The sequence below is a fragment of the Cibotium barometz genome, chromosome 20 (assembly GCF_041138505.1).
Source record: "Cibotium barometz isolate CiBa-2024 chromosome 20, ASM4113850v1, whole genome shotgun sequence".
Lineage (NCBI taxonomy): Eukaryota > Viridiplantae > Streptophyta > Polypodiopsida > Cyatheales > Cibotiaceae > Cibotium > Cibotium barometz.
The window spans coordinates 25,867,498-25,891,769 of record NC_141065.1 but is presented as its reverse complement, the minus strand read 5'-3'; the positions used below and the strand labels follow the sequence as shown (position 1 = coordinate 25,891,769).

At 44.6% G+C, this 24,272-nt stretch overlaps 1 pseudogene; it reads left to right on the top strand.

The window, feature by feature from the left end:
- The first annotated feature begins 16,407 nt into the window (after window positions 1-16,407).
- On the top strand, window positions 16,408-17,038 carry LOC147627709 (uncharacterized; annotated as a pseudogene).
- The last annotated feature ends 7,234 nt before the right edge of the window (window positions 17,039-24,272 follow it).

Genomic DNA, 24,272 nt, shown 5'->3' with positions numbered 1-24,272 from the left:
CAGCCGCATCTTGATAACATTGCGCCTGTGAATTCTCGTCCCCAACAAAGGATGAGGATATCGCAGGAGGGAGTGACAGATGGAGCTCAATTAACAGCACCCGAGGGAATGGAAGAAGGTCAGGAAATGGAAGAAGGTCCAATGGAAGAAATGTTGGATGCCTTCATCGAGCAACAAGAAGCTCTCTTCGAGGAGCATGAACATGAAGATCATCAACCACGACATTCTCAACGGTCAAATTATGAACCAGAGGAAGAGGCCATGCGTAAACTTGCACGCCTTCCATTATACAATGGTGCCAACATATCTGTATTGCGTGCATCTCTTACGATGCTAAATTTGCAGTCAATTTTTGGATGGTCTAATACAAGTGTCACTGAACTATTCAAGTAAGGTCTTTTTTTGGAGATTACACCTACTGTTGAAATGATAAATTATCAACTTGTATTTGAGAAAATCTTAATAGTAACGATCAGATACTGCCATACTTGCAGGCTTTTGAAAGATCAGATATTGCCCCCTGGCAATGAGATGCCTCCATCTCGTGCAGATGCGAAGAAGTTATTGAAATCCATAGGCATGGATTACAATAATATTCATGCTTGTCGCAATGATTGTTGCCTCTTCCGCCATGAATATGAGCATTTGCAAGAATGTCCCCATTGTGTCTCTAACAGATATAGAGAAGATGTTCAGGGGGAAGCTGTCCCGGTAAAGGTTCTCAGGCACTTTCCAATCATCCCAAGGATAAAAAGCATGTTCAGGTGCAAATCAATAGCAAGCTTGATGACATGGCATGTCACAACTCGATCCACAGATGAAGTGATGCGTGTGCCTGCTGACTCACCCGCATGGAGACACATTGAAGAGAAATGGCCGGCTTTTAAGGAAGAACCTCGAAACCTCCGTCTTGGCCTAGCAATGGATGGTGTAAACCCTTTTGGTTTAAGGAGCTCTTCATGGAGCACATGGCCTGTTTGCCTTGTGAATTATAATCTTCCGCCATGGTTAGCAATAAAGAAAGGTTATCTGTTGCTCTCATTAATAGTTCCAGGAAAGTACAAGGTGAAGAACATGGATGTATATTTGGCACCACTTATTGATGAGTTACGCACCTTGTGGAACGGAATTGAAGTGAAGGACATGTCAAAGCAGCAGAGTGGCCAAAGACTTACAACTGTGCAAGGTATTCTCATGTGGACAATGCATGATTGGCCTGGCTATGGAGAATGCTCAGGTTTGTCTATATCGGGTTACAATGCATGTCCTGTATGTGGTCCTCGACTTGATTCAAGATACTCAAAAGCATTACGAAAGAATGTCTACCAAGGACATGTTAGGTATCTTCCAGAAAATCATGAATTGCGGGATGGTAATCTAGGAAGACCTCCTCCAAGTGCATTGAAGGCAAGCGATTGGAAGATCAAATGGGAAGAATGTGGCAACTTGGCATGTCCTGGGATGAAGAGGCTCTCTATCTTTCACCAACTCCCCTATTGGGGTGATCTCCTTATAAACCATTTGCTTGACCCGATGCATATTTTCAAGAATGTAGCTGACATTCTATGGAAGACCATGACAGGAAAAAAGGATACTAAAGGCCAAAGGGATGACTTGGAAGAGATTGGTTGCATGCAAGAGTTGTGGGCTCGCACTATGGGCTCGCACTAGACCCAATGGAAAGGTGCTACTTCCAAGAGCCCCATGGGTTCTTAGCAAGATGGAGGAACAACAAGTCAAGAGGACAATTTCAGAGTTTCGAACTCCTACAGGTTGTATGCATTGCTTGAAAAGTGCATTTACAAAGGATGATGATCTTAGTGGTCTCAAGAGTCATGATTGGCACAAGTTTCTACAATTTGTGCTACCCATAGCAATAAAAGATTGCCTCACTGAAGACATTAGAGCTACTATCTATAAGATTGGCACATTGGTGCGCTGGATTTCTTCAAAAGAGATAAAGAGAGACAGTTTGGAGACAGCGCGTTTAAACTCCATAGAGGCAGTCATGGTAGAGAAGTTTTTCCCTACAAGTTTATTAACAATCCAGATGCATCTGCTAGTTCATGTTGTAGATGAGGTTGCAGTTGCTAGAACAGTCCATTCAAGATGGATGTTCTTTTTGGAGAGGTTTATGAAGACATTAAAGGGATTTGTTCGCCAAATGGCTCGCCCAGAGGGTAGTATGTCAGAAGGGTGGCTCATACAAGAGTCCCTTGTTTACATCACTGAATATTTAAGTTCCTCAGATCCAGAGATACCTCGACTATGGTCTCAAGAGTCCAACAGGCGAGTCATTGGTGAGGAACCTCAAGGCCAAGGCATTAAGAGAAAGATGGATAACACTTTGAGGGAAAAAATCAACAAATTTTGCATCTTGAACTCTCATGTAATGGAGAAGTGGATTGAGACATATGAAGCTCTCAAGCGACAGCGAGTACAAGATCGTTTAAGTTTCAGAAGGAATCGCACTACAAGAAATCTCCCATATCCCCAGAAGGTATGCAAGCTCTTTCGGACTTTCCCACAGGTAGATGGCTAGAAGCTACAATTTTAGAAGCCAAACGTGCTGGTTTACCTATAACAGAGGAGGAGGAGGAGCTTACAAAAGGATGCGATTGGCATGTAAGTGTTTAAGTTCTACATGTCTCTCTTTTTTTTCTCTACATGTCTCAGTGTTTGATTCTCCATCAACAAACTTTTTGTGCTATTTGTAGTATCACAAATATGGGGCGTTTTGGTCACATGGACGTCATTTTCGAGTAGAACGAATAGACCAAAGAAGAGCAACCTTTGATTGTGGTGTCACAGCACAGTTTGTTCAAGAAAGTCGTGCAAGTGCAAGTGATGATAACACAATTACTGGAATGCTTGATTACTTTGGAACCATTCAAGATATATTAAAGGTTGGCTTCAGAAGTTTTGAGTTGTTTATCTTTGATGTGAAGTGGTTCAAGGTAATCATGAATGGGCCACATGCAACTGTACGTAGAGACAAGAGTGGCCTCATCCAAGTGGACTCCACAAAGGTATGGACCGATCAGCAAGATACTTTTGTGCGCCCAGAGCATTGTGAGCAGGTTGTCTTTAAAGCGGATCCAAAAGATCCACGCTGGCTGTTTGTGGTTCAAGTCGCCCCCCGCAGTAAGCAAATTTTTGAAGAATTTGAGCTACAACATGGTGATGTGGATGCACAGGGTAATGGAGAGCAGCAAGAACAAGCCGATATCAACAATGAAGAGGAGCAAGCAAATGAAGAGGAGCAACTAGAGCAAGATCCAAATGAAGAGGTGCAAACCAAGGAAGCTGAAAAACAAGTTGAGGAAGAAGACATAGATGATGAAGACATCCTTCATCAAGGGACTTTTAATGATGAGGATGCTGAAATGTACATAGACATAGATCTCTTTGGGGCTACTGATCTTAATGAGGATGATAGAATAGATAATGATTTTTAAAATGATGTATCTTAATGATTATGCAAATAGTTATGACATATTTGTAATGGTTTTATGACATTGAAGGTCCTTTCATTGTTTACCATTGTTAATGTTTACCATCATAATCACTACTATAGGAGCAAGTTGATATAGTTTTACCAATGTTGTTTATCATTGTTAATGTTTGTCTTATGGTTCTTTCATTCATTGTTTACCGTGTAATTTTCATTTCGCACAAGTTTGTCATATGGTTTTTTGTCCAACAGGCCATGGGTGACTCACCGCCCTACGACTACAGTCCAGATTTCTCATTTAATCCTACACCGCAGGGCATGAGTCCCCAGCAGTTATATGGTTTTCTTTCGTCCATGACTCCAGAGCAGAGAGCCATGGCTCAGAGTTATTGGGGTTCTGGAGCAGGGACATCTGCCTCACCATCTGGCTTCCCGACGCCAGTTCCCACACCCGTGGGTACGACAGCAGCTCCCACACCTCATACCACACAGCCTTCCACTCCTCTTACAGCTCGATCTACCACCTCTTCACATAGATGGCGCTCACGTAGTAGGTCTTCAGGGGGAGGTTGTTGTGGTGGTAGTGCCACAGATGCTGTGACACCACCACCACGTGAGCGTCGTCCTTCGCTCTCATCTGTTGATAGCACACCCATAGGGTCACCTTCCACTCCCTGGGGTGCACATGACCATGACAACAGCAAGATTTACACAATTAGGGATGGGGCACCAATAATGGATAGTGCAGGGAAGGCAATGAAGACACGCATTCGACAATTGTGCACTATACAGTTTCATGACTCTATCATGACTAAATGGGATCAGCAAGACAAGGGGAAGAAAAATTATATAAACACAAAGATAAAGCAAGAGTTCCAGCCATCTGACCCTATGAATGTCGTCTCTAATGAGTGGATACAGTATACAGCTCGCATTTTGATGGGGCATCGTAGGTCAGAGGCGAGGGACGCATTTAGAGAGGGGAAGGAGAAACCTGTTTGGCTAGATGACAGGGAGTGGGCAGCCATTCCTTAGGAGCTCACCGAGACACCAGACAAGTTTCAACAACAAAGAGAGGCGGCAAGGGTAAGACTCCAAACAGTAGGGGCTTCTCATCTCGGGAGTGGTGGTTACGAAACCTGCGCCATGAATTCGTAAGTGTTTGTAGCAATTTTATTTATTTAAATGTATGTATGTGGGCTAAATGTTGATTTCTAAAAGTTATAATTGTTAATCGTGTGTGCAGGAGTTGGCCATGAATCGCCCACCAAGTAGGCGAGAGGAGAAGTACGCTCACAAACATGGCCTTGTGGCCTTGTTTGAGATGCTTGAAGAAGAAGGAGAGACCGTCAATTGGGAGGCATTACCATGATGTATCTTGACCTTCAAACTAATGAAATATGATCAAAACATTCTTGAGTATTAATGTTTAATTTAATTTCTTGTTTGTCGATCAGGAAAATATGCAAACGAGCACGGTTGTTTTTGTGCTCTATTTTAGACAGAATGGTGCTGTCTATTTGCTGTTGTTGATCCTGCTCATTGCAGGCAGCTAGGCAACAGCCAGGCAGCACTATTCTGCCCAAAAAAATTTTTTTGCTACAGTGTCGGTATATACCCGGTATTCGCGTCGGTATATACAGTGGTATTTTTCTCGGTTTTAAAGTCGGTATACATCTCGGTATTTACCCCGGTATAGAACACGGTATATGCGCCGATATTTACGCCGGTTTATGCGTCGGTATTACCCCCGGTGAGCGTCGGTATATTCACCGGTATAGGCGCCGGTATTATTACCCGACGCTTATACCGACGCTACGGTTCCGGCGCTTATACCGGCGCTTATACCGATGACGAGGCTTTTTTAGACCCCGTTAAATAGCGTCGGTATAAGCCCCGGTATTAGGCTAACATGTAGTAGTGTTAAGATATCTAAGGAGACACATTTCTCATCTATTATTTTTACTAGTTTCATGGTGGTTAAGATTTCTAAGGAAAAACAATCACATTATGATTTTGTCTACCTTACCTTGGGTTTGATGAAGAGATTTTATCTTGGATTCAATAAAAATATAGCCTTGGTATTGGTTAACCAATTCGTCCCTGTATGATTTTGTCTAACTTACCTTGGGTTTGATGAAGAGATTTTATCTTAGATTCACAACAAATATGGCCTTGGTCTTGGTTAACTAATTTATCCCTTTCTTTCATGACACTCTACTTCATGACACTTTCTCTGCATCCTTGTCTTCTCTTTTTACATGAACAAACCTTCTCCTTGAAGTTTTCATTGCCATTAACATGGCTACCATGATCATTGAGCTCCATTTATGCATGCTTTTATCCTTGCAAGCATAATCTTTAAAGGTGTTGTCACAGAAGCGACGGTGGCTTCTCTCTCAAATCCATTATAAAAACCTTATATTTCTTTCATGTCAATGTTTCTCATCTTCCATGAGCAAGTCTTGAGAATTTCCCCTTCCAACATACTCATCATGGACTTCTTCCAAGCCCACAACTACGTGCCTCTTCTTGGAAAAACTTCAAACTTTTGCATCTCCATATCCTTGCCAAATTGTAAGGAATATTCAAGGAATGAATCCGCATCCCTTTTCAAAAGCAACCCGTTGCCAAAAGTTGAGCATTCCTACATGCTCAAACCAAACTTATGAGACAAATACTCACAAAAACAAACCTTCTTTGGTATAATCTTCTTCTTGGCAGTTTCTTTGATGACGGCAACATCCTCCAATATCTCTTCATCTGAAAATATTCATTTTCAACTTCCATGGGCAGCTTCAAATCTCCAAATGCAAGATTCTCTTCTTGCAACTCCTTTGGCAGCTTCATACTCTCTCAATGCAATGATAATGATGATGAGTGTTCTTAAATTTTCTCATAAGAAAATGCTAAAAATATAACATATGCTTAATCAACTGAACATTTATAAAAAACTACTATACATAGATATCCACTATAATCAAGAGCCATCCTAGCTCTGATACCATGTTAAAAATCCTAATATGGGATTGATCATGGTGTTGTGCAAGATAGATTAAGCATAAAATATGGTGGGGAAAAACACCATGGCTTTCCCACCATATTTTATGCTTAATCTATGTTGCACAACACCATGATCAATCCCATATTAGGATTTTTAACATGTTATCAGAGCTAGGATGGGCTCTTGATCATAGTGAATATTTATATATAGTAGTTTTCTATGAGAGTTCATTTAATTAAGCATACGTTATATTTTTGGCGTTTTCTCATGAGAAAATTCAAGCACTCATTATCATTATCATCGCATTGAGAGGGTATACAGTTGACAATGGACTTGCAAGAAGAGAATCTTGCATTTGGAGATATGAACTCCCATGAAAGCTGAAAAATGAATATTTTTAGTACTATAGAGATGTTGGAGGATGGTTCCGTCATCAAAGAAGCTTCCATGAAGAAGATTACACCAAAGAAGGTTGGTTTTTGTGATTATTTGCCTCATAAGTTTGGTTTGAGCAGATAGGAATGTTGAGCTTTTGGCAACTGGATGCTATTGAAAAGAGATGTAGGATCATTCCTTGATTCCTTGCAATTTGGCAAGGATATGGAGATGCAAAGCTTTTCCAAGAAGGGGCAAGTGGTTGTGGGCTTGGAAGAAATCCATGAAGAGCATGTTGGAAGGGAAAATGCTGAAGACTTCCTCATGGAAGATAAGCAACATTGACATGAAAGAAATAGAGAGAAGCTGCAGGTGACAACACCTTTAAAGATTGTGCTTGCAAGGATAGAAGAATGCATAAATGGAGCTCAATGGGAGCTCATGGTAACCATGTCAATGGCAATGAAAACTTCAAAGAGGAGATTTGTTCATGTAAAAAGAGGAGGCAAGGATGCAGAGAAAGAGTGTCATGAAGGAAAGGGATGGCGTAACCACAGTGGTATCACAGGCACCAGTGAGCTGGAAGCAACCATCTTTGGAAGTTCTGGCACAGGCAAATAGGCTTTATATACTCAGAGACAAGGCGTAGGCAGTTCGACAGAGAATTTTAAGAGGAGGTTCTTGATCATGGGGCACAGTACAAGGACCATTGGCAGCGCTCTTATGTTGCATGGAACCAATCTCCCAAACCCCAGGTTTCGGACTATATATGGCCACAGTTCCTGAGCAACCATCCTGTGGCACCATGGCAGAGAAATGGTAATAAGGGAAGCAAAGGAGTAGAAGCAGAGGTTCACTTTGAAACTGTAAAGGGAGGAGCTGGAATACAAGTGAAAGAAGAGAAGGGCTGGGCAACACAGAGTCGAGCTGTGAGAGACGACAGCTTCGGAGATGCTCAAATCAGCAGAGAGAGAGAGAGAGAGAGAGAGAGAGAGAGAGAGAGAGAGAGATGCAGTAAGAGAACAACCGCGTCAGTGTAAAGATAGCGAGCTTCGAGTGTCGTGAAGCGAAAGTGCAGGAGGGCATTGCTACTGAAAATCAAGGTAATCGAGAGGGGAGCAGAGCACACAGAGGTCAACACCATATTAAAGCTCAGAGGAAGCGCTTGGTTATGGCAATACCCAGAAGCATGTAGCGGAAGCACCATGAAACAAAGCAACAGAGAAAGGCGGAAGCGAGGGAAGCGATTGCAGGTAGAGAGGAAGGTTGAGGAAATCTCAGCACGCCAAGGTTGCCACCACCCACAAGGCGCCTGCTGTGAAGTTTGCCAGCCTGCAGAAGGCGATGTGGCACATAACTCTGAGAAATATCAGAGGAAATTAGTTCATGATTCGACGAAGAAACAGTGGAGATGGTTTGCCTAACTTGACTGTAATAGAGCAGAGAATTGATGTAGATGCGATTACTACATACATCGACAGCCAAGACGTGAAGATAACGTTACAGCCAAGACGTGAAGATAACGTTTTTTTAATTGTGAGGCTCTTAGTGTGCAGTATATATATCTTCATTAAAGCCCTAAATTGGTGTAACGCTACTTTAATAAGCCCCACTCACATGCCAAGATCCCTTACCACGCATTGTTAACCGTACTCCGTTGCGGCCAAAATGGTTTGGATAATTTCTCACCTTATAATATGACGATAATCGTACCCGAGCTCACCGAGAAGGTCAAAACGAGTAGATGTGTTTTGATGGATTTTGAGATGGATGTGCAAGCAGGTGGCTTGTCACATGGGTACCCTGCCCGAGATCATAGATCTCAAAATGAATTGTTGGTATGATGCGTTAGTGTATACAAGATGAGGTGTGCATGTGGGTTTAGTTCGTCAACCTGGACACACGTGTCCAAAAACAAGGGTGGCTCCGCCCGAGCTTATGCTCAAATGGACTCGATGTGCATACACACGACATGGCTACGCATATGTGGGCGGTCTAGAGTTGGCTAGTTACATATGAGAACACTCCAATTTGCATTGAGGGGGAATGTTGAGATTGGCAATGCCAAATTATTGAGGTGGGAGGTGAGTTGATCAAATTGGTTAGAGAGATGATTAGTTCACACACCTAAGTTTACATTGAAGAGGGGTGTTGAAATGTGCAATGTAAAATAAACGGGTTATTTGGTTGAGTGTGTGAATGTACCCTAGAGCTGCAAGATATTGTGGAAAGATAAGAATGCCACATAAGATATTGTTGAATGGTGAGAGCCACATAAAAGACTATGGAAAAGGGATTGACACATGCCATGATGATGTGTAAAGGAGATTGGGTCAATGGCTATCTATTATATTAGAAGCCTTTCATTGTATGGTTCACAATATATGCAATAGAGTATTGTTGAGTATGCTACTCTCTCTCTCTCTCTCTCTCTCTCTCTCTCTCTCTCTCTCTAGTAATGGCTTTCTTGGTATGGTTCAACCCACCATAGTTTCTACTTACTCTATGCTGCACAACACCATGATCAATCCCATATTTTCGCGTGCAATTGCCCATTTTTAGGATCGTTTTTAGGTTTATAATCGGCCGATCCAACTTGTCAAATCAAACAATTTCACTTTTTGAATAATTTCACTTTTTCTTGCAATTTCAAAAGTCAAACGTTCACAATGATCCTACCTCAACAAGAACACTTCAGCGATCTTACCCTAGTGATCCTTCCCCGGCAATCCTACCTCGTCGATTCCAATTTTGTGGTTGTTTGATTTAACTATTTGGATCAACCAATTCTACATTTGGGATCGTCCGATTCTACTTCTTGGATCAACCAATTCAACTTTCTTGAATTTTCTGACTCTAATTTCAAGGATCGTCCGATTCCACTCGCGGATCATCTGACAACTTTCTCTCGAATAGTCCGATTCTACTACTAATTTTCAGTAGTTTGCAAATTATTCAGCAGCACTAATTGATTGCGGTTCAAGCCTATTTTTTGCATCTCCCTTCTCAAATTCAAAAGCACTCAAGTATGGCCAACTAATCTGTAAATAATTTGTTTGGTATTATTTCCAATGAGGATAAATTATATGAGATGTATCGTGCTAAAAATGATGCAAGGATTGCAATATGCAAAAAAAGGCGTCTATAAATGAACATCTAATAAAATTACAGTACTTGAGAAAGCAACTTCTCAATATAGATGAAGCAATTCCTAAAAAGTACATAATTAATATCACCCTTAATTCATTGCCCTAAAAAGGACTTGAGAGAGAAACTTCTCAATATAGATAAAGCAATTCCTAAAAAAGACATGATTAATATCACCCTTAATTTGTTGCTTGAATCTTATATGGGCTTCTATACTTCTCTCTAGCTTTCTTTGAGAGGTAATGTAGCCCCTCTTACCTATTAGGAGCTTGTTCGCTTATTATTGCAAAAAGAATAGTCCAAAAAGAAGTTCCAGCAATGATTAGGCTCTAGCAACCATGGATAAGGGCAAGAAATTTCAACAGAAGACCAATTCAAACAAATCTTATGAGGGTAAGGGTGATTCTGATCAGCCAAAGCAGGTGACTTGATGGTATTGCAAGAAGCCCATCCATGTAATCAAAATTGTTTCAAACTTCAAAAGAAGGAAAAGAATCCAACAAGGGTTCCAACAATTCTTCCTTTGACAATTAGATTTCCAACAAAGAGGACTTTGCTACTATTTTTGTCTATCAAGACTTCTCACTAATGGATGTTAACAATTATAATCTTGAACAGGATGCATGTCTCTGTATAACTGTCTCAGACAATTATAATCTTGAACAGGATGCATGTCTCTGTATAACTGTCTCAGACAGATAGTTTCTTGTCAGTGATGCTTCTAAGTACATATTAACTTCTCAAAGAAGCTTGGTCAAATACCTATAGAATATGCAAAATGGTCACAACTTTACGTGTTCTAATAATCCTCATATCCTATCAAAGATATTGGTGAGAGCGCTCGCTGAAGCTCGCGCCGTCACCCCTGCTCGCGCTTGCGCTGCCTGCTCGCCCCTCGCCTTCCCTCCCTCGCGCCCCTTTCCTCCCCCCACCTGCCATCGCTTCTGCGCCCCCCCTTCATCTCGCCATTGCGCCCCCCCATCTTCTCGCCTTCTCGCCCTTTGCGCGCTGAAGCGCCCGCCCCCCTTCAACCGCCATCGCGTCCCCCCTCCCCTCGTCAGCACCCCGTCCCCCCCCTCCGCCAACCCTCTCTCTTCCCCCGCCTCTCCTTTCGTGCTACCCCCGCCCCCCCCTAGGGGGTTTTTTATTCTTTGTCGCATTATCCCAACCCCCGCCCCTTCCCTTCTTGCTGGTTTTTCCGCCGCACCTGGGGGTTTTTCTTTTTTTTCCTTTTTTTATCCTTCCGCCTTCCCTTTCCGCCCTCTGTGTGCAGCTTGGTTCTTGCAGGTTTCACATTTGCTCCGCCTTCGCCACAGCTTCAAACTCTAATGGAGGCTCCTCCCGCCCCACCTCAAAGGGACTCTTCTGCAGCCCCCTCGACCGCCCCTGCTGAGGATACCCGCATCAGGCTTTCTCTTTCGCCAGAAGAGGAAGCGAGCCTCGCCGCAGAGGTGGAACGCCTCCAGGCACATTCCACCATCTGTCGTATAGTCGGCACTCGCCCTAGCAGAGGGGAGATCCGGGATCTTCTTCAAGCCCGCCTTCTTGTAGACGTGGGCAAGATCCTGGACGTTCAGCTTCTGGGCCGTGGACACTATTAGATCGAGTTCGAGACTTCCCAGAGTGTGACCCAGGTCCTTGCCATGAGTCCCCTTGACATCAGGGGCGCTTGGGCATTCTTTAGACCTTGGCAGCATGGCTTTGACCCTGCAAACGGCCGAGCAGGGAGAGCACCTTTTCCATGTTACTGTTTGCTTCCCTGGACTCCGCCGCGAGTACCTTCCGCTCCTTTCGAGGCTAGGAGCACTGGTGGGCTCGGTGCTTGAGACTGGCCCCACTGCAGTCTCAGTGGTGGCTAGAGCAGCTCGGCTACCTTCGGTCAGAGTCTTGGTTCCTGACATCTCCTCCCTTCCGAAGGTCATTCAGCTACCTAGGATAGGGGGGGATGGATTGATCAGAGAGTGGAGTTCTCAGGGCTCCCGACCAGTGCTTTATTTGCAGACAGGTCGGCCACCTGGCCAAGGCCTGCCCTCGCAGGAGACCCCGACCTGCACCGCATAGCAGCAGGCCACTGATGGCCCGCCCACAGATGTAGCTCGGCAGGACACCTGCTCAGCCCACAGAGACCTCGGAGTGGCAGCCTGGATAGGGGTGCCACCAAGGGAGACAGCCCTAGCAGCACGCCCAGAGACCGATGCAGCAGCAGCCACCACAGACTCAGCACCACTGGGTTTCCGTGAGGAACAGCTTTGCTCCCCTCTAGGAGGAGACCCCAGCGTCGACTGAGGACCAGGAGATGCCAGCACCCCCTCCTTTGCCCCCACCCCCCCTCCCACGTCCTCCCCTCCCGCCTCGCTTCCTCCTTCGCCTCCTCCCGTCCCAGTTCCGGTTCCGACAGCGGTTCCTTCCCCACCCCCCTCTCCCCCCTCCTCCCCCCCGCTCGCCTCAGCTCCTCGGGAGGCCCTAGCATTCCCCTGGCGTTCACCTCCAGTCCAGAGGACTCTAAGCACCGACCTTGCTCGAGCACTGCAGAGGAGACTTACCATGCCGATTCGGGCTTCATGGATATCCTCTATCCGCAGTCGGATCCGCAGTCGGCTGAGTCGTATCGACACCAGAGAGCGCTCAGAGGCTTTTGATTACTCCTTCACACGGCTTTTTAGAGCAGAGGGCCCCCATGAGCCAGCACACCCATCCGAGTTCATGGCCTTCTCATTCCCTCTCTGTGGCCCTTGCGACCAGGAGTGGACCCTGGAGCTCGCCTTTAGCACTTTGAAGACTCAGGCAATTGAGTTTTCTCACCATGTGAGCGATCTGGAGGTGACAGATGTGATAGGCCGACTATGGGAGTTGGCTCATTTTTTTATTGATCCCGAGAGTGTGGATGCCTCAGGGATTCGACATTTGGTTGTTCACATTGTGGCAAACTTAGCACGCGACCCTGGATATGTATGTATACACGAGGGTGCTCTGTCTGAGCGGGAGAGGCAGTCGCCATGGGACACAGCCACCACTGGCGCCTGATCCGTGATTCTTGCAGTACACCGGCGGGGGGACAAATTCGTAGCCGCTCGGATGGGGACTATTCTCCATCCAAGTCGCTTGCGAAGGCCCGCCGTACGGCTGAGACAGCATCCACCTCAATAGGTCATCCATGAGGATCATCTCATGGAATGTACAGGGCCTTGGCGGCGCACATTATATACGTTATCATGGGTGCTTGAGGCAGGAGCTTCAAAGATGTTGATGCAGGAGCACCATTTGGGTGAGAGCAGGATCCGGCTGTATTGATATTCTGTTGATGCAGGAGCACCATTTGGGTGAGAGCAGGATCCGGAGATATGGTTCGGGGAGATGCCTGGTAGATGGGACACCTTTTGGTCTGCAGGATTTGGCCCTTTGGGTGGGCAGGGAGGAGTATGTATGGTCATTGCGGATGTATGGTGGTAGGCCATTGTGGATCGCGGGATCATTGTGCCTGGTAGAGCACAGTATGTCATTCTGAGGATGCACGATGAGCTCTTTGGCGTGCTCAATGTCTATGCGCCCAACCATGCTAGTGCCAGAGCAGAGTTCCGGACCCAGGTTACGGATGCATTGCCAGAGGCCGCACATTGGTGTGTCGGGGGAGACTTCAACATGCTTGAGGACCCGGCCGATAGGGTGGGAGGCAGTCATGTTATAGTGCACGATACGGAGCTTGCAGCTTGGGAGCGATTTTGCATGACACTGAGGATCACTGATGCATGGCAGCATGAGGCCTTCTCTCGGTCGGATCACCAGTAGGGAGGGACTAATCTATCACGGATTGATCATTTTTATGTGGGCAACAGGTTAGGGGAGCGAGGGGGCTCCATTGGCATTCTCACTGGCACCTCTTTTTCAGACCATGCGCCAGTTATTTTGACTCTTGAGGAGAGGACACGGGAGACCAGCTTGTAGTTGAGGATCCCAGAGAGGGTACTTATAGATCCTAGTCTCGCTGAGGACATTGAGAGGATATGGCATGATAGTCAGAGCTCTGACAAGGATGCAGCAGGCCAGTGTGCTCATCGAACTCAGCTCTTTCTTGCACGCTGCAGCCTTGACACGGCTGGGAGAGGCCCGCGAGAGGGAGCGTAGGCTAAGACATAGCCTTGCTTTGCTTCAGGGCCTTCAGGAGCAGCAGCCTACATGTGAGTGGGTGTGGTGTCCCAGCTGAGCCAAGCACGCAAGGAGGTTAGAGAGGCAGAGGAGCAGAGACATGAGTTTTACTATCATCGCTAGGCCTCTCAGTGGATGCAGCTTGGTGATAGAGTGACTGGGGAGTTTTTTGAGATTACTGGGCCTCGCCATGCTCGAGCAGGAGTCCGCTAGCTTGGGAGGCCGGACGGCTCGGTAGCTACTAAGCTAGAGGAGATCAGAGCCATAGCCACTGGGTTCTATAGAGACTTCTTCATTGTCTTTCGATGTGGAATATAATGAATTGTGGAAAATTCAATTGGCTTATGTACTCTCCCAGTGCTGAGTCCATTCCGAGTCCTCCCACACGTTACTACTCTGCGCCCAAGAAACTCATCCTCAAACACAACTAGCTGCAAAACAATGTTGTCGATGAGCCAACATAACAAATAGAAAAAGCTACTCAGCACGATAAAAAGTCATTAACAAGTAAACACACCTTTTAATTTTCGTCATCATTAACAAGTAAATCATCTATCCATATATCGATTGTTGAGTTGGTGTCTTGGACACCCTTTCCCTTCTTATGTGTGAAATATTAAGTCTTTGCTAAATTGCTAAATAGCTTGAAATTCCTCTTCAGTGGGAAGGTTGGCTTCATAGCGAATTGCATCCTTGTACATCATAGATAATGTGTCGGGTAGTAGAACGGAACTCATTGTCCTTGACATTTGAATCCAATAAGAGATATTTATCCAAATCTAGATCGATAAAATCTTCATCTTCCTCAAGATTCTATGCAATGATGGCCAAACAGTAGTCTTCCCTTATGTTAAACACAACTTGAATATATGTAGTTAACAAATATTTATTGTCACCAATAGAAAATGTGGAGAGGAGTGGGGTTGGAATGTCCCTTGCTTCCTCTATCATCATAGAGGGCTGCTCGTCACCTGTAAAAACCACTAAGGTGTCTTCTCTTCTGAGCGTGTCAATATCCAACTGCTCACTTAAGTCCCTCTCAGTAGCCAAGTTTATCTCCTCCGCAATCTCTTGAACTTCATCTTCTACTCTTGGAGGTTCCTCTGCCTTCTCCTCAATTTCTTCATTTTCAACTTTTTCACCTTGAAGCAGCACAAGTAACCGTATCGTACAATCAGGGACCCCTGCAAAAAATATGAAAATCAAAAGCTTGTTAATATTAGAGCCTAACATAGAAAAACAGTCACTGGAACTGCGATAAAATTTTTGATTTGTCTCTATCTAGCTTTCCAAGAGCTTTTGAGAAATTGGTGATGCTTGCCAATCTTTTGCTTCTTTTGATATGTTACATTGTGGGCTCGCCTCTTTTCTTGTTTAGGATTTGTTTTGTTTTAAAACATACAGATAAATAAATAACGTTCTAGCTTCTCGCACATACTTAGGCTAATTAACTTACTGACAAATAATTAATTGTTTGACAATAGACAAATTCAGCGATGCAACGAGAACATATGTCAATATATATCATCAACAAATATATGTACATGTATATCATTAACAAATATATGTACATGTGTCTACAGTGTGTGGTGATCAATCCTCTCATATATAAAATAGATCACTAAGTATCACTACGTGAGCCATCACTACATGAGTCGCTACTATCAAACTCGGAATGATCATCAACATCAGCACTGCCACCACCCGTGCCCTCAACCACAACACCACCATCACCACCGCCACCACCCGTGTCCCCACCCGGGATCATGCCGCCGCGCTGCTGCCCGCCTCAGACTCTCGTCGTCGCCCCTCGGCCTCCTGTCGAGCCACCTCTGTCAGAACCAAAGACTTATTGATTTCTTCATTCAATAATAGTATCTTTGAAAGTTAAAATTAGAACGATTTATACTCACAAATGTGGCCACAAATGGTGCGCTCGTTGTCGTGGCACATATCGGAGGCCACGACGGGAGTGCTTTTCACATGAGATGACTCATGGTACTTTTGAGGAGCGAGCACCGCCACCTGAGGAGCGACATCGACCTATGGTATGTGACTGTTCTCCCTTAGTTTTATTATTGGTTATTTTATAAATCAAAGGCTCATATATAATGTAACCATATCATATATGTAGGTATATTCACTTGATGACGAGGTTGACTTCACTATCAGTGGTGCACATGTCCCTCGCACAATGTCCCTCGCACACGGCACGGACAGGTCACTTGTCAGCCTGCAGCTCGAGGTTTCTCGATATCCTCTACCTCCTGTTTTGGAGGCCAAGATGGGTGGAGATCATCCGTTGCCTACTCGTTTGCATTCTCTAGTACAGACGTATGATCGCAGACGATACGGAGGATGGCAGAGAGGATCACTTCCTTTAGATGGAGTGGTTTTCAGCTTCTGGGGCAGTCGCTACATGATTGCTCCATCTACCATTAGTGGAGCAGGACGAGGCCTCTTTATTGCACAAGATTTACATGTGCCCCCTCGTTCAGAGGTCACCCTTATGTCTTTCTGTGGACCTATATATAGATGGGGTCCATGGCATCAGCTTACTCGTCGCTACATTCAGAGCATGAGTACTTATGGATTATGTCTCAATGCAGCCTCTCTTTCTGATACAGGGATCACACATGCAGAAGGACAAAGACTCTATGTTGATGGAAGACCTTACTCTCAAGGAAACATAGCAGGTTTAATCAATAGTAGTCGAGGGATGAGTTCAAGAACCAATTGCATGTTTGTGCACGTTTGTGGAGTGTGAGAATAGTCATGAACTAGAACATATGAGCAGGGATGTAGAAAGATACATAGTTGTCAATGCTATTAGATCATTACGTGCTGGTGATGAATTGCTGGTCAATTATGGATGGCGTAGACCTCCACGAGCATCCTTACTAGATGAGGATTGAGAGCTTCATTGTATACATTTCCTAATGTTATTGGACCTCTTGTACCCTAATTCTATAGTTTAATTTGCACCACGTTCTCTACTGTCTCTATTTTAATTTGATAATCATTTGTCTATAATTGTTTTGTACCTATCTTTTCTTTTATATAGAAGCATGCTATTGATATTGCCTTCAAATATGTAGATTCCGGATTGTGACATCGACAATATCACAAATCAACATTCACATGATGCATCTCACATGTCAATAGAGTGCACGAGGATCCTACGTAGGAGTGATCCTAATGCGTATGCAAGACTAAAAAAACAATATTCTCATGACTTCAATAATGTGCAGGACCATATCTTTGATGATGACAATGGCATGTCTGATTCTATTGAGGATTGGTATCAAAATAATAGTGCGAGAGATATTCCTAATAACAACGAGAAGTATCTTCGAGAAGAAGCTCTAAAGCGTATCTACGCAGGAAGCCAACTGACATGACTCAGTGCAAGCTTACTTATTCTGAATCTTCAAAACCGTTTTGGATAGAGTAATATATCCATTTCAGCACTTTTGAAGTATGTAACAATCTAACTTTTTTTTTAATCTAAATATTTTAGGAGTAATCACAATATGTTTTGTTCTTATTGATCATATTTTTAATGGACTTTGCAGGCTACTCTCTCAGAAGTTCTTGCCGACAAGCAATTCCCTTCCTACATCACATGATGAGGTGAAGAAGATGATAAGTAGTCTTGGACTAGACTATTCTTCTATACATGCATGTCCCAACGATTGTATTTTATATAGAGGTCAGTAAGAGGACGGTGTGACATGTCCAAAATGTCAAACTCCTCGTTATAAAGAGAAGAAAGGTAAGGTCCCTCGAAAGGTATTGAGACATTTTCCCCTGGCTCCACGTATAAAACATATGTTCCAAAGTCCTGAATTAGCTAAGCTTATGACATGGGGAGTGGAGCACAAGAGCAAAGATGGAGTAATGCGAATTCCATCAGATTGTCCTGCATTTGAGCATATTGATCTGCGACGAGCGATGGCCAGATTTTGCAAAAGAACCACGCCATTTAAAGATGGGTGTAGCATTGGATGGCGTGAATCCATTTTCAATGAGATCAAGTAAATGGTCTACATGGCCAGTGGTAGTTATTAACTATAATCTACCCCCGTATCTCAGCATTAAGAAAGAGCATTTAATGTTCTCACTCTTAATTTCGGGAAAACGACAAGTTAAAGATCTGAATGTTTATTTGACCCCTCTCATCGACGATCTTCAAGATTTGTGGAGAGGGATTGATGTCATGGATATGTCCAGAAGCATCGGTCAAAGACAGTTCATTGTTCATGGAATTTTAGCATGGAATATCCACGACTTTCCAGGATATGGTTTTTGCTCAGGTAAATGGTATATATTCTTTCATAAGTTTGTACAATGTTCATTACGCTAATCATCTTTGTTATGTTCTCGTTATGTTTTCCATGCAGGGATATGTACCAAGGGTTATAAAGCTTGTCCAATTTGTGGTGATTGGTTGAGATCGACTTATAGCAAAGACCTCAACAAAAATATATATCTTCGACATAGACGATTTTTATCTAAGGATCATTATCTATGAGACAGAAGGAAAGCCACATATTTTAATGGAAAGGTAGAAGAAGGGAGATGTCCAATACCAATGACACCAAAGGATTGGTATCTAAAGTGGACTGTTGGACCCGCTATCGATCCGGAGTCGGAGATCATAAGTGGCGATGATGATGCTGTAAAGCAGTGAGTGAGAGGAAAACGTACTGTAGCTCAAAGTCCTTCGATATGGTATACTTTGGGATATTGGAAGGATTTGAGGATATGTCATCTTCTTGATCCCATGCACATATTCAAGAACGTTGGTCAAACCTTATGGCAACACCTCATTGGCTTGAAAGACACAGCGGCTGCAAGAAATGTCTTAAAGGATCAAAACTCAAAGCCCAATCTATGGCCACTTTATGATGAAACTCGACGTGAGACAACCTACAAGCCTGCCCCATGGGTGCTCAAGACAGAAGAGCTGGAGAGACTATCAACAGGAAGATTCAGTCGATTCGTATGCCTACAGGATATGGAGCATCTTGTTGAAACATGTTCACTCTAGATGACAAGAGCTTGTCTGGTTTAAAAACGCACGACGATTGGCACAATTTTGTGAAGGTAAATCTATTCAGAACTTTGAAAGTATTTATTTTCTTGTATGTTTGTTGATCGGATTAATCATGTATGTAGCATGTTCTACCCCTTGTTATTGATGGATGTACTACAAGAGGAGTCCGAGATGTGATATATCGCCTTGGATCGCTTGCAAGGTATTTATCACTCATTAATTTTTAGTATAAAATTTTATTTCATATCTTCTTTATTCAATAACATCTCTAATATCTTCTTCCTTTTACTGATAGATGGATTACATCTAAAGAGATTGCCAAAGGGTCAATTCCACAAAAGAAGCGTGAATGTATAGAGCTTCTTTGTTTAATGGAAAAGGAATTTCCAACCTCCTTTTTTTGATATCTAGGTTCATCTTCTAATCCATCTAGTAGACGAGATAGAGCTCGCTGGTATTGTTAGCACTCGATGGATGTTTTGGGTGGAGAGGTTTATGGGAGTATTGAAAGGTTATGTACGTCAAAAAGCAAGACAAGAGGGTTCTATGGCGGAGGGATGGATGCTTGAAGAATGCATGTATTACGTTTGTGAATACCTTGAGAAAATCGATTCTGAAGCTCCACGCGTATGGACAAATGAGTCGTCTTCTACCATGTATGACGAGGTATTGTCCGATAGGGGTGAAGCAGGGATGCCCGCTATCGCCCACCCTCTTTGGACTGTACATTGATACGGCCTCTGATTATGTAGACAGATTGGGAGGCCCAGGGGCATGCCTGGCAGGGGTGTTGGCTGATGATATTGTTCTAATCTTAGACTCTCCGGAGGGATTACAGAGACACCTGGATGCATTACAGGCTTTCTGTGCGGATAAATATCTGACAGTGAACCTTGGGAAAACCAAGGTTATGGTGTTTAACACCACACAGGCATGGGTGACGAGATCAGAGCCTCAGTTCACTTTCCGAGGGGAGCCGGTAGAGTACGTCAAGTCATATGTCTACTTGGGAGTTACTTTCACAGGACCGCGTTTCTCCCTGAAGGAGGCAACATTAGCTAGATTAGCTCGAGGGCATGTAGCCTTGGGGGCACTTGAGAGGCATTGTGCACACATACAATTTCAAGAGCCACACACCAAATTGTGGCTATTTGATACACTTGTCACACCGACCCTCCTGTACGGAGCTCCAATTTGGGGACCTAGTATACATCATCACAGATCTTAGAGAGGGATAGAGGCAAATGGAGAGACCACTGATTATGATGATTGCCCGCATGATTCGGAGCAAATCGTCAGTACCACATGAGATTATTCGGGCTGAGCTGGGTGCCCCACCAGGGTGCCCCACCAGTAGTAACCGAGGCCCTATTCCAAGCAGTTACCTTTTTACAGCGGCTATGGGAGCTCCCTCAGTAGAGGTACTCTCGATTGGCATTGACCTCATCCATACAGTTGGCAGAGGATGGAGATACTCATTGTTGGTACGCTCAGATGAGATCATGGTTTGACCTACATGGTTTGCGGATAGAGGCACTACCACCCTTTCAGTACAGTCTGGATTGTCCATTTTTGGATCTCACCTGCTCAGAGAAAAACCACGTGATCGGGATGGATATCATTAGAGTGGACATAGAGAGGACATGGACTAGCCCCCTTGAGCCCTTGGGCACGAAAATGGCTCATTACAAGAGCCATTTTCTACACATGATTTTATCACCCGCCCGGCGTACATGGATGTACACCTATAACATGGGATACGTTGTGCCATTGGATAGATCCGGACCTCATCACACCAGTTGGGTTGCAGATTGAGACAGGGCGATATGTGCATCAGATCGTGGATGATCGCATTTGTCAGCTATGCTACCAGGAGGTAGAGATAGAGGAACACTACATTTGCCGATGTACAGTCTATTATGAGATCCGAGGGAGATATCACTACCTCTTCCGAGAGGGTTTTGGGCCGTTACGCAGGGTCATGGAGTTTGAGGATCAGAGATGCCTGGGATTGTTTCTACTTGAGCTCAGGAGACACAGAGAGACCCTCTTGGTAGACAGGAGGCCGAGCCATGATGTACCTAGACAAAGGACCCTGACAGATTTCTTCGGCACCAACACCAGCAACCCAGCCCACACACCTCCTGATACCTCCTCCATTGGGCCATCAGGGCACTGAGGAGTCACCACTGATAGAGCAGTTATCTTATGTTGTGCTCGTCGGCCACGCCCACCAGGATCCCGACCACAGCATCCTGACCATCGCCAGATCAGAGCCATTATTGCTCAGCATCAGAGGCGCCTACCTCACTTCTATGACCTCTCCATTCTAGACAGCCCCATGGCAGAGATACTTGATCTAAGGAGAGGGCAACACTTCAACTGATCAGCATACATGGATCTACCTGATATAAATTTTTTAGTATTTTCTACTCAGTATCATCTCGGAGTCTTACAGTTCTATTCTTATAACTGTAGGACAATCAATTTATTGTACCTTTTAGAGTCTCATTTAGTTGTTCTCTTTGATGAGACACCAACTTCAGATGTACTCTCAGTTTTGGTCTCATAGGCCACTATGGCCTCTTAGAGACGTTAATATATCATTTCATTTCTGAGGGGAGGGCACCTCTGCAGTCAACAAAGACCGATAAAATTCTAAAGCAATACCCCTCACCTTATTAGGCTCAATCTGAACCTCACCCTGTGAATCCTGCAAACAAGTACCTCATAGAATCCCTGCTATGGGAAGGCCTGTGTGCCAGTCTACTGTTCAATCTGTTTTGCAGCTCAAAACTATCATGCAAGTTTCCAACCTGAGACGAGCAGGCACCACGAGTTTCCTAGTAGTAGAGCTCCATCCCCTTCACCACCCATTGTACTTATTGCACACCCAAATTCAGCTTTTTAGTTCAGTACTTTTTCATTTTGTTGGGATGACAGAGGATACCCCATACAGGTACTTCGATTTGTCTCATAGGCCGAGTTTGGTCTTTTGGAAGAGGTTAATAAAATCTTTCTTTCTTTCTTTCTTTCCCCTCCGCCTCTGGTCCTTCCTCCACCTCTGTTCCTCTGCCATCGCTTCCTTCCTCCATCGCTGCGCCCCTCCTTCCTCCATCGTTTCCTTCCTCCTTCACTACCTGAATCGCTCCCCTCTGCCTCTGATCCTTCCTCCGCCTCTGTTCCTATGCTTTCGCTTCCTTCCTCCATCGTTGCGCCCCTCCTTCCTCCTTCGTTTCCTTCCTCCTTCGCTGCGCCCATCCGCCTCTCTTCCTGCTTCGCCCCCCATCCTCCTCCACCTCCCCTCCTTGCCTCTGCCCGCCCTAATTCGCCTCTTCCTTCCCCTCTGTTCGCTCCTACCCTTGCCCGCCCTTCTTCGCCCTCCTGTTGATCGCTCCTCTAAATGCCTCCCCTCCTTCCTCCGCCTCTTCCCTCTGCGCAGCCCTATTGTGAGGACCGGCAAGGTTTTGGCCTGGAAGATGGCATCTGGACAAAGGTGGCATGGGATTTTCATCATTAAAGTGGAGTTAGTGTTTTCATACACTAATAGCAAAGGGTGGACATATTAGTATTTGGGCATGGCTCAAAAAGTCAATAAAACCTAGGCGCCTACCTTTAATGAGGTATTTTTATAATCTAGACTCTAAAGATGGCAAGTTTGGTCATTTATAGAGTGATTGGATATATAAAGCACAAATTTCGACTCTATGAAAAGGGGGAGAAGGGAGGCGCCTCTTGGATCAGCAGTATGTATATATATGTATATATATATATATATATATATATATATATACCTCTCTCTCTCTCTCTCTCTCTCTCTCTCTCTCTCTCTCTCTCTCTCTCTCTCTCAATCAGCAGAGCGATTCAGGGAGAACTCAGGCGGCAGTTTTCTCTCTTTCCCCTTCGTCGGCCGTACTGATACAAGCAATTGGGCAACCTCTTCTTTCTTTTGTGCTGATTGTACAATGTACGGCAACTGTATAGTTCTGCCCCCTCTCTTGTGTGCAGGCCGTACAGGTGCTGCCGTACAGGCTGTGAAGCCTCTTCCCCTCTTTTCCTTGCGCAGGCTATGTAGTAGGCTATGTAGTAGGTACATCAGCCGTCAAGCACTCCATCTCCTGCCTATGCTGGTTGTACAGGATATAGCAACAGTGCAGGTGTCAGAAGATCTCTTATCTCTCTTACATTTGGTCGATCTTGGAGCCGAGATTTGGGACTGTTTTGGAGAAATCCGGGACAGTTTCGAGGCTCAGTTTTGGAACTGATTTGGCATGGGGTTCGGGGCAGCTCCTGGTTTCATACCGGGCTGATTTATGAGCTGATTTTGGGGACTGTTTTGTGACAGTTTTGGACAGCTTTTAGAGGTGTTTGCTTTGTGGAAAGATCTGGTATTGTTCACACTCGCACCTTGGTATCTTGTAAAAGCTTCTCTATCAATAAAGAAGTTCCTAGGGGGGGTCGGCCATTCCGGCTCAGTGTCGTGTTCCCTTTAGCCTTGTTTATAGTTATTTTCGCTGTGTTTTCACACCTTTGTTTAACATTTGAAGTGTTTGTCCATTGATCTAGGTTCCTGTCCGGTTTCATATATAGATGACATTGTGCTGATGTCTAGCTCCAAAGAGGGGCTGCAGAAGCACCTGGAGGCATTGCAAGATTTTTGTGAGCAGAGGGACCTCACCATTAACCTTGGAAAAGCCAAGGTCATAGTCTTCAATACCACATCGGTGGGACTGAGAGACACGAGATTCGCATATGTAGGGGAGACAATGGAGATTGTGCATTCTTATGTACATCTATCTGGGGGTCACTTTCATAGGGCCACGATACCGGATGAAACCAGCAGCACATGCCAGGATTGCTAGGGGATATGCAGCTCTTGCGAGACTTGAGCGACAGTGCTTTCAGGCCTACTTCTAGGAACTGTATGCCAAGAGATGGTGTTTTGACACCTTAGTGACACCTGCAACGATTTTAGGGCACCTTTTTGGGGCCCCAATCTTAGTGGAGAGGATTGGAGGAGGGTGGAGAGGCTACAGATTATGATGTATTCACATATGATCAGGAGTAAACCATCAGTGCCTCATGCCATT